The sequence below is a fragment of the Cervus canadensis genome, chromosome 12, assembly GCF_019320065.1.
Source record: "Cervus canadensis isolate Bull #8, Minnesota chromosome 12, ASM1932006v1, whole genome shotgun sequence".
Taxonomy (NCBI): domain Eukaryota; kingdom Metazoa; phylum Chordata; class Mammalia; order Artiodactyla; family Cervidae; genus Cervus; species Cervus canadensis.
Window position 1 is genome coordinate 59,978,524 of NC_057397.1, and position 16,997 is coordinate 59,995,520.

A 16,997-nucleotide genomic window follows, 5' to 3' on the forward strand; every position below is an offset into this window, starting at 1 on the left:
TGAATTTTGATGATTATCAGTCAGCTCAGATAGTATATTTTGTTCTAATTGAAAAGATAAAGGAATTGAATTATCATTTCAGTTGTGGTTAGAATATTTGTAGTAGTTCTAGAGCTGATTTTCTTAAAAGTATATAGATGCAGAAATTTTACTATCTTGCTTTATGTAAGATGTAGTAGAAATTGTAGACCTAGTAGCCTTCCCTGGGTTAGCCACTGAAATGTTAATGTAATGAGTCAGCCGTGCAGAAAACTGGCTTGACAGTTGTTTTTGCCTTTCTGCATTTAAGTATTGGAAGTCAACTTTGAACATTGACAACCACATTAAAAGATAATGAAAAACTCAAAGCTTGATTTTCCAGGTTCAGTCAAGAAGTATTTTAAGTATTCAGTGTCTACTCCGTTGAAGCACTGCTTCTCTAAATAGCTTAAAAGACTTGAACATTACATTTTGGTTAATTTGAAAATTTTCATACAAATGGTGACTTTCTGTGTCAGAAAAGTTGAAATAAAAGGACAAGTTGGCGAACAGTGCAACCTTTTAGCATAGAACAGCCTGTGTACTCTAGCACTTTCATTTTTTAATGAACTGGGAGTTCGTGGAATAATATTTAAAGTGGGTTTAACTAAATGATTACTCTTACATTGCAGATGGGTACTCTTAGATACACATGGGTCTCTGACAGGGCTCCGGTATATAGAGAGAGGCTGAATCCCACTTCCTCTGAAAATCCAGCTGCACTTACTATTTGAATCTTGTTCATGGAAGAACTACTGTAACAAGCTATATAGAATTATTTCTGATGGGGGTTTGGAGTTTTTGTTAAAATTGTAATGGTATTATGATTCCTTTACAGTAGTCTAACGCTAATGGAATAGCTTCAGTTCCTAAATTATGAGTATTTTTTTTCAAATGATAATTTACTTTAGATTGTCCTTTTAAAGGAGAATAACATTTTCTATCTTAATGTGGGCTATAGTCTTTTCATGTGGTATCTATCTTGTAGGTAGTTTGTTTTTGATTGCTTACTTGAAATCTTTATATTGATAGCTATCATTCATTTCTAAAATGAGAAGGGAGTTCCATGCTTTTCTTGAGACTAAATGACAAATGTTTATCTTATGCTTTGCTAATGTAATAAGAATATTTAAAATTTGGAAATATGTTTCCCTATAATAAAAAAAGTGCTGTTGGACTTTGTCCCCACCTTCTTTGCTCTGTTTACTGGTAAGAACCTGAGTGTGTAATTTTGTTCACTCTAATGTTTTTCCCCCAGTTATTATACCTGATAGATTAAATAATTAAGAGTTTTGTTATTTTCCTTAAGACAAAAGTCAGTTTTAGGAATAAGAGGGGAAATGGTAACATTCATCCTCTACTAACAGCTTATTTGCAATTCCAGGTAGGTATTTGCATGTTTTCCACACAAAAAGTATAAAAGCTCCCGTCATTGTGAGACTTTTCCTAGGAAAAGACTGTAGCAATTTTAGCTTTACTTTCCTTTGCTTTCTTTATCAAGGAAAAAAAATACTGCATTGGATCAGTGGGTGAGAATATCTGGATTAATCTCTGAATAGCTTCTCCTTTTGAAATGATTATTAAGAGAGTCTGATACTGGTTGCTGATCACTATGTTGTTCTCCTTCAGAATTGCACACTGGTTTTGCACCAAATCTAAATGAAATTTCCAGTTCGAAAGTAAAAATGAAATTTCCACTTTGAAAGTATAGATAAATGAAAGTTTAAATCCTTTAATATATAAAAGGCTCAGAGAATTCTAAACAAGCTTTTGCTTCCAACCTTAAGTCTTTTCAGAAGTGAAGCTCCATTAGTGATCTTTGCATGGCTCATCCTTCCTAATATATAGTAGATACTCAAATTATTTGTTAAGTAAATGAGTTTTTGGCTTCTTTTGGAAAAGGTGGAACTAGGTCAGCAGTACGGCTAATTTTCCAAGGCCTTTTCTGTTTCAACTTGGGGAAACTTGGATATATACAGAGACTGTGATTCTTTACAGGCAAGCTTCTTTTCCCGATCACCTTTCTTCAAACAGGTCCTGTTGACTCAGGAAACATCTTGCATAAAATTCCTTTCCTCCTTTTAAGTAAAATGGAAGAATAAAATATAGCAGAACTGTTATTTCTCCTAGAGAAAAAATGATTTGACCTGATTTGCTTGATAATTAGTGAACGTGTGCCTAATTATATCTCAATATCTTATATAATAAAAATGTAACCAGTTGTAATTTTTATTGCTCTAGTTTTTTTTCTTTGACGTCTAATTTGAGAAAAATAAGCAGATAATTGCTTTTCAGAATTAATGTTATTGGCTGATAGCATCATTGATGAACCAGACTTCGTTGTTCTATACTGCCTAAGAAAATATTCTTTGTCATCCTATTAGTAGGAACTAACCTCCATGGTTCAAAGTTTCTCTGAAGAGTTCTTTACTCTTATTAGGTTACTGCCATTCTGGTTACATGTACTTATCAAGTGTTTGTTTAATTTATACTATTTACTAAGCAGTGAAAGCAGGGACCGTGGTACTTGGTACAGAGTTTTAGGGCATTGCTGTAGAACAGGCTCACTGACCTTATTCCTCACAACATGAACTTCTCTTTATGCGAAATTATGGTTCTTCTCTTCCTTGTGTTGTTAAATTGGAAATTATAGTATGTGAACTAATGCAGTCAGCCTTTTCTAGCAGATCTTAGACCAAATGTTCTTGTCCTAGTGGGGGAAGGGGTTGATACCTCTTCTGCCTAAACTCACAAGCCAAAAATTAGGTAGTTTTATCTTGAACATGATGAAATGTAAAATGAAATGAGCATGTGCATACTAGATTGTACCTAATTCAAACTCAATAATATAACAGCCTAAAAAGAGCAGGTTTTGAATCGTAACCAGTGTTCCCTTTAAATGGCTGGATGGCCTGAAGATATTGTTCATCAGAGAAAACTGAGCTCAGTTAAATGGGAGTAATACCTACCCCATAGGACTGCTGTGGAGTAAATCAGGTAGAGCTCTTAGTGCCCCATTTATCTCAGTTTGGGGCTTCTCTTTAAAGCTGCCTATAAGTTAATAGAGGTCTCTCTAACTTGGGAATCTAAGAATGAAATTTAAAAGGTCCAAGAAACTTTAAAAATTGTGTATCTTTCAAGGACAGAGGGCCTATACCGGCCAGCAAGTTTTCAAAGGTTTCATTTAAGAATTGAAAGCCACTGGAATAAGTTAAAGAATGGCTTCCTTATTAGGACATGAATTAGTAAAGTCCTGAGTCTGTCATTTGTAACAGTTAGCAACAATATTTGTTGTGTGATTCAGTTAACTTGACTGAGTTCCATTTTATTATGCGTCTCTACATTTTTAAGGTGTGGTTGCTGGGCACTGGTTTTTATCTCCATAGAACTGCCATTAAGCAGGAGCAAGCTGGCAAGTGCCTTGGGCTTTAAAAACTGCTATATAAGAGTTTTAAGTTGAAAATCACAGACAGTTCATTTATTGGAATAAGGGCTTTTCAAAAGAATTGTGCAGTGTTATATTCATTTTCTTGACTGTATATTTACATGTTTTTGTCAAATAACTGCTTTTGGTATGTTTCAAAGTACAAAGACCTTATGTGACATAGGAGATAGCAGCAATCCTTCCAGGAAGAAGTACATTGGACAGTCTTGGTAATAAAATTCAGCAGTCTTTTTAAGAGTTTTCTTGATAACTGTTAACTATTGTACCTGGTGAGGTAGTTTGTATATTTGGGAAGTCTGAGGTGTATGAAATGTAAAGGAAAGAAACAGTGGAAAGATACGTGTTTACTATTTGGTGGGAAGGGGAAGACTAATAGCTTGGTCAAGAGCAACAGGTTACCTGTCCTTTTTCAGCATAGCAACACTTAATATAAGAATGAAGTCTTTCCTGCCTGTTCCAGAAAGAGATACAGATGACCTGGAGAAGTTTAGTGATTAGGTGAGCTGTGGAGATAGTTAAAAGTGAACTAAGGAATAGATTACAGGATTAAAAATTGAAATTCAAGCAGAAAAACCTAAGAAAGATCTTAAAGTATAGGAGGAACATGTATACTTTGAACTCTTCAACTCTTCTGACCTGTCGAAGAAAGAAGAAGAAATTGTATTCGACCCCAGCAGAGGCATTTGAATTAGACAGGTCGGGAGATAAAGATACTCTAGAGTATCTTTATAGTTTACCAAGAGTAATTTTGCTTTTCAGTTTTTCTTTTAAAAACACCCAATTTGGGGACTTCTCTGGTGGTCCAATGGTTAAGACTTGGCCCTTCAAATGCAGGGGGTGAAGGTTCACGCCCTTGTTGGGGAACTAAGATCCCACATGTTTTGCAGGATGTGGCCAAAAACTAAATGCCCAGCTTTGTGAGTAAAACTTATGGTAACATCTCAGTAGTAGTACAGTAGAAGATCCTAGTTAGTTGGTTAATTGAAAAGTAGTTCAAATGTGTCCTACTTGTTCTAAACATTTTCAGTTAAAACAAATGTGTATGTTCATTTGCCCATTTCTAGTTTGGAGCTAAGACCTTTTCTTTGAATGTGCATAGACCTACAGTTTGAAAATAACTTACTAGCCACCCCGAAAAGAGATGCAACCTTTATAAAATTGAGCTTACATGGTAGAGTAAGAACTTAGAAGCTAAAAGAAAATAATCAGAATTTTTCTAATCTTTCAGTTGGGTTATCTTTGAATAACCCAAGTGATAAGTGTGTGTGTCTCCTTTAAAAATGGTCATTTCAAAACTTTCAGTGTAATTGCATTAGAAATGCTTCTTTTCATACTTAAATTTGATAACAAAAATAGCATAGCATTTTAGTAATTATATCCAAGTATAATGCGTAGCTTGGGGAACAAATACAGGACTCAATAATGGTATAACCGCTGATAGAAACTAAATGGGGTTTCAGGGAGTAGCTGAAAAATGTATCTGAAGTTATTTAGCCCAAAGATAAAACGATGACATGGGCATTATTGGTGTTTGCCTAGGAATGAAAAAGGCCTGGTGTAAAGCCAGTCTGTTAAGTGAGGTTTGGTTAATCCAGCAAATTAAGTGATGGTTCATTCTATCAGAACATTAGGTGGGAAGAGTTGGTTTATTCAAAAGCGTTTTGCAGTAATTTCACAAGAGATGAGATTAGGAAGAGAGAGAGTGTGCTGGTTAGAGCATGAAGGGGTCAATTATGTTATTAATTAATGAATGTGGGACTTAATGGCCTTGTGAAAACTTTACCCAGAGGAAATGATGCCAGATTTTACCTCTTCCAAGAAATGCAAAAATAGTTCTGCTTTTATAAAGAAAATCAGAGGTAACTTTATCCCGCTAATATCAGAAGTATATTTTCAGTGCCCTCCATCATAGCTTATAATCATTTAAGTATTAACTTTGGGTTTTTTGGAATTGGGGCTTTAACCTATGAAAGACATGCCCCCCCGCCAGTGAATATAATTTGTTGTTGACTAGTCTTTCAGTTGTGTCCAACTATTTTGCGACCCATGGACTGTATAGCCTGCCAGGCTCCTTTATTGGATTTCTCAGGCAAGAATACTGGAGTGGGTTGCCATTTCCCCCTCAAGTGGATCTTCCCAACACAGGGATTGAACCCGCATTGCCTACATTGCAAGAGGAAATCAAAATTATGGGTGTTCTGATGTCAGCTAAGCTCCGAAAAACTTAATGTAGTCCTCTGAAATGCTAATAGGCCTTAGAATTTTTAAAAAAAAAAATTTTGAGATAATCCCTATTGTGATTTCATCCTGATTTCCATCCCTTTTTATTATGGTTGTGCATTGAATATAAACACTGCTCTTTAGGGATTTTTTGTCCTTTTTTTTTTTTAAAGTATTTATTTCCTGGGTTGCCTCAGGTTTTCAGTTGTGTGGGATCTTGGTTGCAGAGTGCAGGATATGTCATTGTGGCGTATGGGCGACTCTCCAGCAGTGGTGTGCGGGCTTTAGAGTGTGGAGCTTAGTTGTCTGTTGAAAGGTGGGCTCTTAGTTCCCTGACTAGGGATCAAACCAACTTCCCCTGCATTGGAAGACAGGTTCTTAAGCGCTGAACTACTGCTGTCAATCTCAGTGTGCTGCAAGCAGGAGTTCCTCCTCCTTTTGAAACTACCTATTCTTTCTAACCTCTTAAATTTTAGCACATTTTCTAGACTTAACTGACATCTTGGACTCAACTTGGAGTTCTTTTTCTAATTGTAAGTTAATTGCTGTGTTGGCTGCATCATTGGTTCTCAACTCTTTACATTCATGTTGATACTCATTTGTATGATATATTTCCTGTGGGTAGTACCCAGGATTATTTGCCACTCCCATTCTACTAGTAGTAGTTCTATCCCTTACTCTCCCACTCAGAAGCATATTGGCAAGAAAGTGATGTAAGAATAAACTTGACCTATTTTTAATGGAAAGACGCTAAGTTATAAACTTTATATTGCTAGTGGTGGTCCTTCACTTGGATTTGCTATCTTTACTGTTCTTTTCCCAGTTCTGTGCTGAATACAGATAGCTCTTAGTCTTATCTTTTTATAAAGCAATGCTTTCCTTCTGTGCCTTTGGCTCTTGTTTGGTCGTCTTCTTGTCCCTGATAACAAGCCATTGCCAATTTCCATCTTTATGGCCTGAGGGTTTCTTTACTCTGATTTATATTAGTTGGTACAAAAGTAATTGTGGTTTCAGACAGTGAATTTTAAATAACTATAACTAGGCTCAAACACATCTTTATTAATCAAAATAGTAACCATTACAATCAACACATTTTTGCCAACAGAGAAAAGTTTTTGTTTATTCCTGTAGCATAAAAATCTATGCTTCATTATTCGATGAACTCTTAGAAAGCATTTTCTGCCTCCTGTTAGGTGTGGAAATGTTTTGCCTGCAAAAAGTTGTCAAGATGCTTTGAAGAAATGATAGTTGGTGAGAGTTCAGGTGAATATGGTGGATGAGGCAAAACGTTGTAGTCATATCATAGCCCAGTGTGTTCAGCTTTTGAAGTGTTGGGTGTGTGACATACCCATTCTATTGATCAGTGCCGCTGCAGGCGTGGCAGTTTTTGATGCATCTCATCGATTTCCTGAGCATACTTCTCAGATATAATGGTTTTGCCGGGATTCAGAGAGCTGTAGTGGATCACACCAGTAGCAGACCACCAAACATTGACCATGATGTTTTTTGGTGCAAATTTGTCTTTGGAAGGTGCTTTGAAGCTTTTTCTCGCTCTAGCCACTGATCTGGTAGTCATTGGTTGTCATAAAAGCTACTTTTTGTCGCACGTCACAATCTGATTGAAAAATGATTCATTTAGAATAAGCGAAGACAACGCTTCAAAACAATGATTTTTTTATTTTCGGTCAGCTCATGAGGCACCCACTTACTGAGCTTTTCACCTTTCCAATTTGCTTCAAATACCGAACGACTGTAGAATGGTGAATGTTGAGTTCTTCAGCAACTTCCTGTGTAGTTGTGACGGGATCAGCACCAATGGCTGGCCATTACCCTCCTCATCTTCAAGGCTCTCCCCTCTGTAAAGTTTCTTGAACCACCGATGCACTGTACCTTTGTTAGCAGTTTCTGGGCCAGATGCCTTGTGGGTTGTCTCTGCTCCTTTACCACCCATTTTGAACTTGAATTTAAAAATCGCTGTAATTTGCTTTTTGTCTTAACATTTCTGCAGTCTAAGATAAATAGCAAGTAATGTCATTAGCAAAAAAACATAAAGCAGGAAATGCACATTAAAATAATGTATAACATAACCACATTTACTTTAAGAATGTATTCCAATACCAAAAGCAAAGTTACAACAAGGCAAAGCTGCAACTATTTTTGCACCAATCTAATAACTTTCTTTAATCTTGATGTCTAAGTTGTTTTTGAGTTTAGGATTGGCTCTATTCCTACATTCCCCTTAAAAACAGGACCGTTGACATTTGTATTTAATTTGTAAAACACACTGCGGGAATATGATACGCTTAATATTTAGATGGCACAAGTTTGAATTTGGCTTGGGAAAAATGGCATGCTTAGCCACCACATTCCTATCAGTTACCATTGTACTAAGTACATTTCTTGCAACAAACAGGTCGTTCTCCATTTTATTCTCTAGTGAGCATTTCCCTATAATAATGAAAAACTTGTATCTATAAAAATTGCTATGCAATTGCAATTTGTCATTGATGACAGTTTTGCATTTTCTGTTAACATATAATATGACATAAGTAGTAGTGTGGTATAAAATAGCTTTATATCTTGGCAGATTTCACTAATTTTATTCTGTTGACATTCTTTTGCTATAATATGGGTCTTGGGGACAGCAGAGCATGGATGAATATAGCTGACTTGTTAGCAGTATGGTCCTGTTGATGACACATTCATGTTTGTTTTTATTGGAATAAGTTAGTAAAAGAGTTCAGCATATAATCTTTTTCTTAGTTTCTTGCAACAGAATTTGTGAGCTTTCTTCTGTTCTCCTCCAAATAAAAATATGGTTATAACAGATGACAAAGAACATAAAGATAGTCCAAATGTTAATTTATAGAGTTAAGTAAGTCAAGCTAAGACTTTGTCCAATGGATTGACTTGTATGCATGTTCATTCTTTTAAAACCAGGAGTCCCGGGAATGCCCCATTTTTGTAGTACAGGGATTTGACTGACTTGAATTGCTTAATAAGTTGGACAACATTAGAGAAGTTAGAAATGTTTTACTGGAAGTTAACTTCTGTCTTGCAAACGAGTTGGGGTATCTAGGAGTTCTTTCAAATTAGCAGTATTACCAAGGAACCCAGTGTTAAGTTGAATGTTTCTCATCCAAATGATTAAATATAAATGTGTTTCTGAGATAGATCTTTCTCTTGTTGATTCAAGACTTATGAATTGTCAGCTCATAGTTATTTTTGCTTCTTAAAACTTGCATTAAAAATCGTTGCCCAGAATTTCGAAGGCATACCTGAACTACATTTAACCCAGGGGCACTTGGTAAAAATCCTACTCAAAACACATTACCTTCAAAATGTTATTCTGGGAAATGGACAGTTGAGGACTTTGATTTATGTAGGTAAGTTGTAGTATACTTAGAACAAGCAAGTTCTCAAGTCAGTAATTTGATGAGTATTTTTCTGCTGTGTTTAGATAGAGGTTTATGACATCAGAAGAATCATGCTCTTATAATGACCTTTCCTTTCGGTTTCCTCTTTGATAGTTTCCACCTGATCAGAGAGTATTATCATCAGACTTAATTGGATTGTAGGGATAAGACTTGAAGAATAATCTTATGTAACATTTCTAAAAAAGTAAACTTTCACTTTAAAAGGGTGGCATAACCTAGCACAGTCTACGTAGACTTTAGTGGTTTGAATTTTCTTTGATTCATTTTTTATGACCTTGGGCAAGTATTTCATCTCTGACTCTTGTTTCCACATATTCAAAATGGAAATGGTAATAATAGCATCTACCTGTAGGGTATTTTATGTAGAGTTAATACATCTCTGTGTTGATATTAAATAGCAAATACACTGCTTACCGTCTTTGATATCACTTCTGTGCTTCTTTGATGTCACTGCACTGAGGCTTAGTTTATTGGATATTAAATTTAAGAAAATGTTAGCAAGTTTAATATTTACTGATTACCTGCTATTTTATAAGCTGTGTGCTATAAACAAAAGCATAATAAATATAAAAAGTATTCAACACTATCAGATAGTGGGATGTTGCTGTATGACACAGGGAGCCCAGCCCGCACTCTGCTGACCTGGGGGTGGGATGAGGGAGGGGATGTATGTATGGTTGTGGCTGATTGATGTCGCCCTGCGGCAGAAACCAACAAACATTGTAAAAAGTAAAATTAAAAAATAATAACTAACAGAGGGGAAGAAAGCCTCTGTTCATACAAAATCTCAGCAACCTAGAGGGGAAAGTGCTGTGTTGGTCAAATTCAAAAAAACTGGTCTTCAGCCTTCTATTTTAAAAGTGGCTGATAAAATCTGGTCCCACTGGGGAGCTGTACGTAATATGCAATGTGCTTGTGCAAGTTTTAAAAATGCTATTAAAAAATGAGGTTTTTTTTTAAACAAAACATCCTTTGATGGAAATACTGGGAAATGGAGCTTTGATTGGTGAGAAACTTCAGCCCACGTTAACATTAATGCCAGCTCTGAAAAGGCTTTTGGGGAATGGGAGAAGGAAAAACCCCCTAGTGTCAGTTTTAGCAGTTACCAATCAATACTAAGTTCTTTTTGGTATGTTTCACCATCTTAATTTTTAGGAGATACATTTTGAATCTTGGCTTTATCAGATTTCTTGTTGATAAAACTTACTTGGTGCAGATTTACCAGTTCTTACTAATGGAACATGCATTCAGTTAAGTGACTGGTCAGAGTCCTATATGATTCCATCCTTGAAGTTAAGCAACTCTGCCCATTTATAGCAATGTGACCTTAATCATTCATAGAACACCTAAAATCTTCCTCTGTGCCAACATTGCACAGAAAGTCAAAAAGTACAAATCCCAACCAAATCAGTTCATGTGTGTGCGTGTGTGTATATGTGTTAGTTGCTCCATCATATCTGACTCTCTGCAACTCCATGGTCTATCCAAGAATTCTCCAGGCAAGATTACTGGAGTGGGTTGCCATTCCCTTCTCCAGGGGAATCTTCCTGACCCAGAGATCAAATCTGGGTCTTCTGCATTGCAGGCACATTCTTTACCAGCTGAGCTACCAGGGGAGCCCAAAATCAGTTCTTGACACCACCTAATTCTCTAGCAGTTTTGGTGGAGCACTTTTGGAAGCAACTGATGAAGTTGTAATTGAAAAGAAAGCAATCCAGCCACAAGAGGGAGTAAGAGAATAATTTCCAAACTGAGGAGCCTTTTATCTCAGCGAAAATAGCCACCTTCTTGTTACAATTTTAGGGGCTGTGCAGAATACAGGGAAAATTGGGGGAAGGTCTCTGTGCAGGAGGGAGTCGTGCAGTACCGGCATTCTGACCGCTACGTTGTGCTGTTGAAATAGATTTCACATTGAGGACATGCAAAATGACGTTTGTGGGGCTTCTGAGTTTCTAAATTGAATAGTAAATTGGGAGGTGAATTTTATTTAATCAGTGGGTTTTAGGCTTAAAGGAGCATCTGCCCTACCTGGTTTTTTCATCTTCATGGATGAAGATGCTGAAGCACAACAAGATTTTGTCTAGTTGCTTGACTTGTGTTAATTGTGTCTTAATCTAGGAGAGATCTGATTTCATTTAATTTGCAAAGAGTGACCACTTTTAGTTATATTGGAATTTCATGTATTTGAATTGTTTGATAAGTTGGATATTAGAGAAGTCAGAAGTGTGTTTTTAGTGAAGGTTAAATCCCATCTTGCAAGCTGGGAAGAATAATACTTTCATTAAAAGTGATGGCTTTAGTTTTAGACTGTATTTTTAGAGTTTTATACTTGAAAATAACAGGAATCACACTTGAACGCCTTGTGCTTCAAGTTCTTGGCACCTTTTAACCATCGACATTTTTTATGCTTGATTGGTATAAACGTGTGATATCTATATCCTGACCTCTTTTTCTTTGTTAGGTTCGTGGAAAGGGGCTGTGATAGTACAGTCTAAAAGAGGAATGGGTTGTGGAGGCTTGGTCTTTTCAATATACACATATCTAGTGAGGTCAAGTCAAAGGAGATGCTTCCCCAGCTGTTTTCAAATTGTAGTCCATAAATGTCTCATTAGTTTTGCTTTGATATTCTGGGACTATTTACTACTTGCTTAGTGATTTTTTTTTTTTTAAGGTATATTTACGTTAATGGAAATTAAAGTGTGACAAATTGGTGGAATATAGTCTGAAACAAAGTGGGAACCTCGTCTCCACGCCTCATATTTTTATTTACAAATACATCACTCGTTTTCATATTACCTCCTATACACAAGTTTTACCAATCTAATAAGGAAATTTGAAAAACCCAGATGAGCATGAAAACGGTCTAAGGTTGGAGAGCAGACAGAACTCAATGATAATGTTCCAGAAAAAGAATCCTAGTAGGAAGATTTCCTCTTTAAAACTTTTATGTAATAATTGTAATATTAAACAACCGAAAGGGAAAGTACCCTCTTCTACATACAGCGATTAAACGGTCTTTTCTAGCCTGTTATTTTTTGACTTTTTATTTTGAAATAATTTCAAATGTTCCCATATATCCTTTACCTGGTTCTCTAATGATCAAAATCAATAAATTAATAAAATAATGGATAAAATAAACTTATGTAACCCATAGCATTTACAAAGTGTACCACCATAATTGCCTAATTCTGGTCCAGAATTCAGTCCAGGATCACAGTTTGTCTTGTCTCCTTACTCTTCTTTAATATGGATTAGTTTTCCAGTTTTTGCCTTTTTACGTATTTGCCACTTTTTTCAAGAGTTCTGGCCAGTTTCTTTTTTTGGTAAACTGTTCCTCGGTTTAGATTAGTCTGGTGATTTCAGCAGTAAATTCAGATTGTGCATTTTGGGGAAAAATTCCTGGGAATGACACTGTGCCTTCCTTGGTGTATCATATTAGGATACACATGCTGTTGTTCTGTTACCAAACCATTATTTTTAGGACATTATATTTTAAAATTTAAACAGCAGTGAGACTTTATTCTAAAAACACCCTGTAGTATAAAAGTACCAGTTAAGATTTTTTTAAGATAGATGTGCCCCATAAGTATGATTTTCTTAATCAGTGAAGAATGAAAGTGAAGTTGCTCAGTTGTGTCCGACTCTTTGGGATCCCATGGACTGCAGCCTGCCAGGGTCCCCTGTCCATGGGGATTCTCCAGGCAAGAATACTGGAGTGGGTTGCCATTTCCTTCTCCGGGAGATCTTCCTGACCCGGGGATTGAACCTGGGTCTTCCGCATTGTAGGCAGATGCTTTTAGATAGAATTAAATATAGTTTGCCAAAGTGATAATGTCATTTTATAATGAATGAATTACTTTTTTGAAAGGGGAAGATATCCCAGCTCTGTAACTTGTAATTTGCCTTTGAAATTTATTTTCGGTAATTGGCTTCATGTATTCTAATTGACAGGCTTCCCTTGTGGCTAAGCTGGTAAATCCTCCTGCAGTGCAGGAGACCTGAGTTCAGTCCCTGGGTTGGGAAGCTCCCCTGGAGAAGGGAAAGACTACCCACTCCAGTATTCTGACCTGGAGAATTCCATGGACTGTATAGGGTCTCAACGAGTCGTACACGACTGAGCGACTTTCACTTCACTTCACTTCATTCCATTCTAATTGACAAGCCAAATCATAGCCTATAGCCCAGTGATGTGAGTGCATCATAGCAGGTGGTCATTCTTCAGAGCTGTAGTAAAAACTTCAAAAAATTAGTAAATACCCATTATAGTCTCTATAATGTCTGATTCTTATTTAATAAAGAAAGGAAGAATGGTGGGTTGGAAAGTGTTCAGTGCATTAGAGAAGCTTTCCTGGGATGAAATTTGGAAAGAAGGTTTTGAAAAGAATGCTGTTATAAAATACAGTAGATTGAATGAGGGGGTGTATCACGGTCTTCTACCTGAAACTCCTATTTGCTCTTGGTGGCAGAGTTTTACTACCAAAATCTAGGCGTTCTGGCTTCCAAACAGATTCACTTCACCTTACTGCCTCAGACTATTCTCCCACCCTTTCTCTGGTGAATTTTTGTTGTTTTGTCTTGGTTGCCCCCTCTAGAGTCATTACATAGGCCCTAGAGCTTATCCAAGGGTCCTGAAAGCATATTAGGATGTACCTAGCTTGCCCTTTGGCTGCTATTTATGAATATATATGCTTAGAACAGCAACCAGACACCTGTCATTTTTGAACAATTCTAGGTCTTTAATGGAAAAGGAAATGGCAGCCCACTCCAGTACTCTCGCTGGAAAATTCCATGGACTGAGGAGACTGATAGGCTACAGTCCGTGGGGTCGCAAAGAGTCGGACACAACTGAGCGACTTGACTTTTTTGGCTTTAGGTCTTTAAAGAAACAGAACGTTTTTCCTCTTGGAGCAAAATATTCATTATTTAATCTTCAATATCAACTTCAGTAATTTCCATCACATTTTGTGTAAACTATTTAGAAGTTTGGGAAGATAATGAGTTCTTGATAGTCAAGATTGTTCTAAGTTTCCTCTTATATTTAAATGAGGCTGTTAAAGTAGCATGTTAATTTGGCCTTGGGATTTGATATTTGAGTGCCTAATATGTGCAAAACATGCTTCTTTAAGGAGCCTATAAGCAGGTTAAGAATACATGCACGAAAAGTCGAAGGTGCAAAATCATAATTAAATTTTACTTTATATTATACTTGTTCTGAATAACAGATGTTGTAGAGCATAGGATATAAAGTTAAAAAATTAAGCTTTCCCTACATCATCCCAGTTCTTCAGGTAATCTCTTAACAGTCTCTCTCTCTTTTTTTTTTTTTTTGGTATCCTGGGAACTTACAGTGACTGTGCAAATAGTTCTGTCCTTGAAGAATATATACAAGTAGGATCATATAGAAACTGTTCTGTAAGTTGTATCCACACACCCAACACTTTCATTATGTTCTATGCTTCATTCCATATTGGCACACAACTTCTTTTTAATGTCAGTATAGTGTTTTATGAGTGTAACATAATTTATTTAGCTAGTCCATTGTTGATATTGGCAGAAATTAGTGTATTGCTGAGAATTAGCTTGAGGGAGAACATACCTTTAGAGCTCGGTATATTGAAAGGTGGATGGTTCAGATTGCTTTAAGTCAGTCAGCAGTTCTTAAAAGTGATCTGTGGACCCTGGGAGTTCTGTTAGGGGAGATTCATGAAGTCGCACCTATTTTTCAGTATCTCTTTTACAGATGAGAAACCTGAGGTCCAAAGAAATTCCAGAACTTTGTCAAGTTGACATAGCTAGTAAGCAGTGTTTCTATAGCTTGTGCCCTTGACATATTTGCTGAAAAAGAATAAGTACTAATGGAAAATGTTTCTTTTATCTTTTGTACTTTGATATAATTTAATCCTGTGTTTTAAATGAAAGGTTTTTTTGTGCATTATTTCACCACTCTTACTAGATAAACTTTTGATGATTGAACCCAAAGTAGAGTACTAAAATTGAGAGTACAAGCACACTAAAGCAGATTTTTGAATGTCAGGGTCCCCAGGTCTTAAATTTACTTCTGAGTAGAGTGTGCCTACTCTGTCAGGAGCTGTGACTGGTGCTTTCCTGTTTATATTAATACTCATTTAGACCTCATAGCTGCTTTTTGAAGTAGATTTTCATTTTAATCAATTTGTATGTTTTTTTTATTAAAAGATAAATCATTGTATAAAATTAAATTTCATTTAATTCTTTTATAGATGAGAAAATTAAGGCTCTGAGAGATTAACTTGCCTGAGATCTCAAAATTAATGGTGAGACAGGGATATAAGTCTGCCTGAGTTTAGTTTATATTGTTTCTATTACCCCAAACTGTTGCTCCAAGAAATGCTTGAATGCCCAGAAATTAGGGCCTTGCCACCACCAGGTCAGCAGCAGTTTTGGTGTTTTAGGGTATTCTCTAGTCTTGATTGTTCCTAAAGAGTTGATATTTTACTCTTAATTTCAATCTGTCGTCAGATTGAAGGACAGTGAGAGAGAGAGGTATATCATTAGAATAGAGGTGGATTTTCAGTTTACAAACCTTTTATTAGAAATATTTGACCATGGTTAGGATTAAATGTTTATTGTAGTGGGGACAGGTTGAGCCTTAAGAAGGGCAGTCAAAACTAGATGACCTGTCAGTTTATGAGGTTCCTTAGTATTAATACACTCCCAAAGTCAAAGCATTGACCATCTTTTGATCAAGATTGTTAGAAACTATTGTTTATATATTCTGCCTTGGGTAGTTTAACTTGGGGGCAGAAATCATTACTTCGCCCCATATATCTTAAGTGTTTTTATAACCTAAGAAGTTAATTGTACTTGATGCTGTAAAGAAAAAATATATATTTTAACTCTAAAATCTCAAATCCTACGTAATTTGTCTGTTGATGAGATTAAGGTTCAGCACCCTCTCCAGAATTACATCATGTATTTAGCTTGGATTATGAACCATTTACAGAGACATTTCAGATGTGGGTTTTATGCTTCCAATCCCGTTATTAAGATGACTTACTGCATAAAGTCAGAACATGCATTAACTCTAATTCAGCGAATTGATTTTAGATATTTTTTAAATGACCATGATTATCTTTAAAAGACAGTAGCTATCATCAAAAACAGATTTTTTTTAAGTGCTTGAGAAACTGCTGTGAATCTAAATCAAATTCTATTTCAGCAAGGTCCATATGTGTTAACAGGGTAGCCTCAGTTAAGTGTATGAGTGTACGATATTAAAGTGTGTGTTTGACATGAAAATCCTTTTCTGTTATAAATTAGATTTAGATTAGAAAGTCAGTGTACTGTGTTATATGGAGAATTTTACAAGTGAGAGGAGCATTAGCTGTCAGCCCGACCTTCGTCTTTATGAGTAGAGGTTGTGGCGCCTTGTTTGCTGTGTGATGCTGTGTCTCCTTTTAAATTCAGATTGTCACAGTGTCCTAGTTGTCATCACCTTCATTGCACTACTGTACATGAATGAAACACAGGAGGTTGTATTGTATACCTAGCACAGGGTATTCTGGTTTAGGTATGTTTTGAAAATAGCTGTTAGTTCTTTACTCTTTGTTTTCTGTTCTCCAATGCTTTCTAAGAAGTGCAGCTTCCTTTTTTTTCCCTTTCTGTTTTTATTCCCATCATGGTCTTGTCCCGTCCATCATGCCTTTCTCCTCTGGCTTTTAAATCTGGAAAATTGAACGTTTATTTCTCTTTGTTCAGTCTGATAAATTAACATACTTAAATCACCTCTAGTTAACTTAATTCAGTGAATTCTGCATCTTCCATATCTCAGAGTTGAATGAAACCACATCTGATTTATGAATCTCTGAAAAATAGTGATTTGCTTAAAATTTCTGTAA

At 36.1% G+C, this 16,997-nt stretch overlaps 1 protein-coding gene across 3 annotated transcripts in view; it reads left to right on the forward strand.

The window, feature by feature from the left end:
• The window catches only part of YWHAZ (tyrosine 3-monooxygenase/tryptophan 5-monooxygenase activation protein zeta), a 33,423-nt gene that overhangs the window by 3,610 nt on the left and 12,816 nt on the right, over positions 1–16,997 (forward strand). The window lies entirely within an intron of this gene.